A 6,883-nucleotide genomic window follows, 5' to 3' on the forward strand; every position below is an offset into this window, starting at 1 on the left:
ACCCCAAAACGATAGTGGTAAATCGGTAAGAGACATCATAGATCGTACCATATCTAATAAAGTACGGTTATGACATTCGGGCACACCATTACGCTGCGGTGTTCCAGGTGGCGTGAGTTGCGAAACTATTCCGCATTGTTTCAAATGAAGATGAAACTCGTAACTCAAATATTCTCCTCCACGGTCAGATCGCAGAAATTTTATTTTCTTGTTACGATGATTTTCCACTTCACTCTGAAATTCTTTGAACTTTTCAAATGTTTCAGACTTATGTTTCATCAAGTAGATATACCCATATCTTCTCAAATCATATGTGAAGGTCAGAAAATAATGATACCCGTCGCAAGCCTCAACACTCATCGGATTGCATACATAAGTATGTATTATTTCCAATAAGTCAGTTGCTTGCTCCATTGTTCTGGAGAACGGAGTTTTAGTCATCTTGCCCACGAGGCATGGTTCGCAAGCATCAAATGATTCATAATCAAGTGATTCCAAAAGCCCATCAGCATGGAGTTTCTTCATGCGCTTTACACCAATATGACCTAAATGGCAGTGCCAAATATAAGTTGCACTATCATTATTAACTTTGCATCTTTTGCCTTTAATATTATGAATATGTGTATCACTACGATCGAGATTCAATAAACCATTCACCTTGGGTGTATGACCTCAGAAGGTTTTATTCATGTAAACAGAATAACAAGTATTCTTTGACTTAAATGAATAACCTTATTACAATAAACATGATCCAATCATATTATGCTCAATGCAAAGACCAAATAACATTTATTTTAGGTTCAACACTAATCACGAAGGTAAAGGGAGTGTGCGATGGTGATCTTATCAACCTTGGACTCACTTCCAACTCACATCATCACCTCACCCTTAACTAGTCTCTGTTTATTTTGCAACTCCCGTTTCGAGTTACTACTCTTAGCAACTGAACCAGTATCAAATACTGCGGGGTTGCTATAAACACTAGTAAAGTACACATCAATAACATGTATATAATATATACATTTGTTCACTTTGCCATCCTTCTTATCCGCCAAGTATCTAGGGCAGTTCCACTTCTAGTGACCATTTCCTTTGCAGTAGAAGCACTCAGTTCCAGGCTTGGGTCTAGCTTTGGGCTTTTTCATGGGAGCAGCAACTTGCTTGCTATTCTTCTTTGAAGTTCCCTTTCTTTCCCTTGCCCTTTTACTTGAAACTAGTGGTCTTGTCAACCATCAACACTTGATGCTTTTCTTGATTTCTACCTTCGCCGATTTCAGCATCGTGAAGAGCTTGGGAATTACTTTCGTCATCCCTTGCATATTATACTTCATCACTAAGTTCTAGTAACTTGGTGATAGTGACTAGAGAACTTTGTCAATTACTATCTTATCTGGAAGATTAACTCCCACTTGATTCAAGCAATTGTAGTACCCAGACAATCTGAGCACATGCTCACTGGTTGAGCTATTCTCCTCCATCTTGTAGGCAAAGTACTGTCAGAGGTTGATGTCTACTACACAACCTTCTTCTTGTAGACGTTGTTGGGCCTCCAAGTGCAGAGGTTTGAAGGACAGTAGCAAATTTCCCTCAAGTGGATGACCTAAGGTTTATCAATCCGTGGGAGGCGTAGGATGAAGATGGTCTCTCTCAAGCAACCCTGCAACCAAATAACAAAGAGTCTCTTGTGTCCCCAACACACCCAATACAATGGTAAATTGTATAGGTGCACTAGTTCGGCGAAGAGATGGTGATAGAAGTGCAATATGGATGGTAGATATACGTTTTTGTAATCTGAAAATATAAAGAGCAAGGTAACTAATGATAAAAGAGAGCAAAAACGGTATTGCAATGCTAGGAAACAAGGCCTAGGGTTCATACTTTCACTAGTGCAAGTTCTCTCAACAATAATAACATAATTGGATCATATAACAATCCCTCAACATGCAACAAAGAGTCACTCCAAAGTAACTAATAGCGGAGAACAAACGAAGAGATTATTGTAGGGTACGAAACCACCTCAAAGTTATTCTTTCTGATCGATCTATTCAAGAGTCCGTAGTAAAATAACACGAAGCTATTCTTTTTGTTCGACCTATCATAGAGTTCATACTAGAATAACACCTTAAGACACAAATCAACCAAAACCCTAATGTCACCTAGATACTCCAATGTCACCTCAAGTATCCGTGGGTATGATTATACGATATGCATCACACAATCTCAGATTCATCTATTCAACCAACACAAAGTACTTCAAAGAGTGCCCCAAAGTTTCTACCGGAGAGTCAAGACAAAAACGTGTGCCAACCCCTATGCATAAGTTCACGAGGTCACGGAACTCGCAAGTTGATCACCAAAACATACATCAAGTGGATCACGTGATATCCCATTGTCACCACAGATAAGCACATGCAAGACATACATCAAGTGTTCTCAAATCCTTAAAGACTCAATCCGATAAGATAACTTCAAAGGGAAAACTCAATTCATCACAAGAGAGTAGAGGGGGAGAAACATCATATGATCCAACTATAATAGCAAAGCTCGCGATACATCAAAATCGTGCCGAATCAAGAACACGAGAGAGAGAGAGAGATCAAACACATAGCTACTGGTACATACCCTCAGCCCCGAGGGTGAACTACTCCCTCCTCGTCATGGAGAGCGCCGGGATGATGAAGATGGCCACCGGAGAGGGATTCCACCCTCCGGCAGGGTGCCGGAATGGGTCTAGATTGGTTTTCGGTGGCTACAGAGGCTTGCGGCGGCGGAACTCCCGATCTAGGTTATTTTCTGAAGGTTTCAGTATTTATAGGAAGTTTTGGCATAGGTCTCACGTCAAGGAGGTGCCCGAGTCGTCCACGAGGTAGGCCCACGCGCCCGGGGGGGGGGGGGTGGGTGCTCCCCCCACCCTCGTGTACGGCCCGAGACTGTTCTGGCCCAACTCTTTTACTCCGGGGTCTTCTTTTGGTCCATAAAAAATCGTCAAAAATTGGCACGTCAATTGGACTCTGTTTGGTATTCCTTTTCTATAAAACTCGAAAACAAGGAAAAAAATAGAAACTGGCACTGGGCTCTAGGTTAATAGGTTAGTCCCAAAAATCATATAAAATAGCATATAAATGCATATAAAACATCCAAGGTTGATAATATAATAGCATGGAACAATAAAAAATTATAGATACGTTGGAGACGTATCAAGCATCCCCAAGCTTAATTCCTGCTCGTCCTCGAGTAGGTAAATGATAAAAACAGAATTTTTGATGTGGAATGCTACCTAACATATTCATCAATGTAATCTTCTCTATTGTGGCAAGAATATTTAGATCCATAAGATTCAAGACAAAAGTTTAATGTTGACATAAAAATAATAATACTTCAAGCATACTAACAAAGTAATCATGTCTTCTCAAAATAACATGGCCAAAGAAAGCTATCCCTACAAAATCATATAGTCTGGCTATGCTCTATCTTCATCACACAAAATATTTAAATCATGCACAACCCCGATGACAAGCCAAACAATTGTTTCATACTTTTGATGTTCTCAAACTTTTTCAATCTTCACGCAATACATGAGCACTATAGGTGGAATAGAATGGTGGTTGTGGAGAAGACAAAAAGGAGAAGATAGTCTCACATCAACTAGGCGTATCAACGGGCTATGGAGATGCCCATCAATAGATATCAATGTGAGTGAGTAGGGATTGCCATGCAACGGATGCACTAGAGCTATAAGTGTATGAAAGCTCAAAAAGAAACTAAGTGGGTGTGCATCCAACTCGCTTGCTCACGAAGACCTAGGGCATTTTGAGGAAGCCCATCATTGGAATATACAAGCCAAGTTCTGTAATGAAAGATTCCCACTAGTATACGAAAGTGACAACATAGGAGACTCTCTATCATGAAGATCATGGTGCTACTTTGAAGCACAAGTGTGGTAAAAGGATAGTAGCATTGCCCCTTCTCTCTTTTTCTCTCTTTTTTTTGGGCCTTCTCCTTTTTTATGGCCTCTTTTTTTTTGTCCGGAGTCTCATCCCGACTTGTGGGGGAATCATATTCTCCATCATCCTTTCCTCACATGGGACAATGCTCTAATAATTATGATCATCACACTTTTATTTACTTACAACTCAAGAATTACAAAATATGACTCTATGTGAATGCCTCCGGCGGTGTACCGGGATGTGCAATGACTCATGAGTGACATGTATGAAAGAATTATGAATGGTGGCTTTGCCACAAATACGATGTCAACTACATGATCATGCAAAGCAATATGACAATGATGGAGCGTGTCATAATAAACGGAACGGTGGAAAGTTGCATGGCAATATATCTCGGAATGGCTATGGAAATGTCATAATAGGTAGGTATGGTGGCTGTTTTGAGGAAGGTAAATGATGGGTTTTTGATACCGGCGAAAGTTGCGCGGTACTAGAGAGGCTAGCAATGGTGGAAGGGTGAGAGTGCGTATAATCCATGGACTCAACATTAGTCATAAAGAACTCACATACTTATTGCAAAAATCTATTAGTTATCGAAACAAAGTACTATGTGCATGCTCCTAGGGGGATAGATTGGTAGGAAAAGACCATCGCTCGTCCCCGACCGCCACTCATAAGGAAGACAATCAAAAAATAAATCATGCTCCGACTTCATCACATAACGGTTCACCATACGTGCATGCTACGGGAATCACAAAATTTAACACAAGTATCTCTCAAGTTCACAACTACTCAACTAGCATGACTCTAATATCAACATCTTCATATCTCAAAACAATCATCAAGTATCAAACTTCTCATAGTATTCAATGCACTCTATATGAAAGTTTTTATTACACCCATCTTGAATGCCCATCATAGTAGGACTAATTTTATAACCCAAGCAAATTACCATGCTGTTCTAAAGACTCAAAATAATATAAGTGAAGCATGAGAGTTCATCTATTTCTTCAAAATAAAACCACCGCCATGCTCTAAAAAGATATAAGTGAAGCACTAGAGCAAACGACAAACTACTCCAAAAGATATAGGGATAATTAGATTTATGCCCCTAGTTGTGTCCCACTCGGCTGTTTTACCCCTAATTTCCAAAAGTCGCCGCTTCTGTCCAAGTCACTTCGCTCCTGTTATGCTTTTACCATTTGACCGTTTGACCATCAGTTTAAAAACTTCATAACTAATTTATACTAAATCAGAAAAATGCAAATAAGATACCAAAATGTTCAGAAAAACATCACCTATATGTCAGTGTCATTTGCATTCATGAAAAAAGTGTTTGAAAGTGCCCATCCGAGCTTTAGCTCTTATGCTACCACCATGAATAGTAAAATCTAAAAAATTCAACAAAAATTGGTGGCAAAGAATGACAAATGTTTTATGTGCTTGCCAAGTTTCATCAGGGAATGACATTTGTGGGTGCCCCAGCAAAAAAAAACAATCAGCACTCCAAAATAGATTATTGTTTTGCCACAACTTCCAGGAATGTCGTTCCCTGATGAAACTTGGCAGGCACTTAGAACATTTGTCGTTCTTTGCCACCATATTTTTTTTTAATTTTTTTGAATTTTTTTAGATTTTACTATTCATGGTGGTATCAAAAGAGCTAAAACTTGGATGTGCACTTTCCCAAACTTTTTTCATTAATGCAAATGACACTAACATATAGGTGATGTTTTTCTGAACATTTTGGTATCTTATTTGCATTTTTCTGATTTAGTATGAATTAGTTATGAAGTTTTCAAACTGACGGTCAAACAGGCAAAGGGCAAAAGCATAAGAGGAGCGAATTGACTTGGACAGAACCGGTGACTTTTGGAAATTAGGGGTGAAACAGACGAGTGGGACACAACTAGGGGCATAAATCTAATTATCCCAAAGATATAAGTAAAGATCAATGAGTAGTCGAATAATTATGCAACTGTGTGAAGACTCTCTAACATTTAAGAATTTAAGATATTGGTATTTTATTCAAACATCAAGCAAAACAAAAGAAAATAAAATGACGCTCCAAGCAAAACACATATAATGTGGTGAATAAAAATATAGCTCCAAGTAAAGTTACCGATGAACGAAGACGAAAGAGGGGATGCCTTCCGGGGCATCCCCAAGCTTAGGCTCTTGGTTGTCCCCTTGGGGCGCCTTGGGCATCCCCAAGCTTAGGCTCTTTCCACTCCTTATTCCATAGTCCATCGAATCTTTACCCAAAACTTGAAAACTTGACAACACAAAACTCAACAGAAAACTCGTAAGCTCCGTTAGTATAAGAAAATAAATCACCACTTAGGTACTGTTGTGAACTCATTCTAAATTCATATTGGTGTTAAACCTACTGTATTCCAACTTCTATATGGTTCATACACTCCGATACTAGCCATAGATTCATAAAAATAAGCAAACAACACAATGAAAACAGAATCTGTCAAAAACAGAACAGTCTGTAGTAATCTGTATCAAACGTATACTTCTGGAACCCCAAAAATTCTGAAATAAATTGCTGGACGTGAGGAATTTATCTATTAATCATATGCAAAAATAATCAACTAAATAGTACTCTCCAGTAAAAAATGGCAGCTAATCTCGTGAGCGCTAGAGTTTCTGTTTTTTACAGCAAGATAGCAAAGACTTTCCCCAAGTCTTCCCAAAGGTTCTACTTGGCACAAACACTAATTAAAACATAAAAGCACATCTAAACAGAGGCTAGATGATATATTTATTACTAAACAGGAACAAAAATCAAGGAACAAAACAAAATTGGGTTGCCTCCCAACAAGCGCTATCGTTTAACGCCCCTAGCTAGGCATGATGATTTCAATGATGATCACATAAAAGATAAGAATTGAAACATAAAGAGAGCATCATGAAGAATATGACTAGCA

The sequence above is a fragment of the Triticum aestivum genome, chromosome 5D (assembly GCF_018294505.1).
Source record: "Triticum aestivum cultivar Chinese Spring chromosome 5D, IWGSC CS RefSeq v2.1, whole genome shotgun sequence".
NCBI lineage: Eukaryota > Viridiplantae > Streptophyta > Magnoliopsida > Poales > Poaceae > Triticum > Triticum aestivum.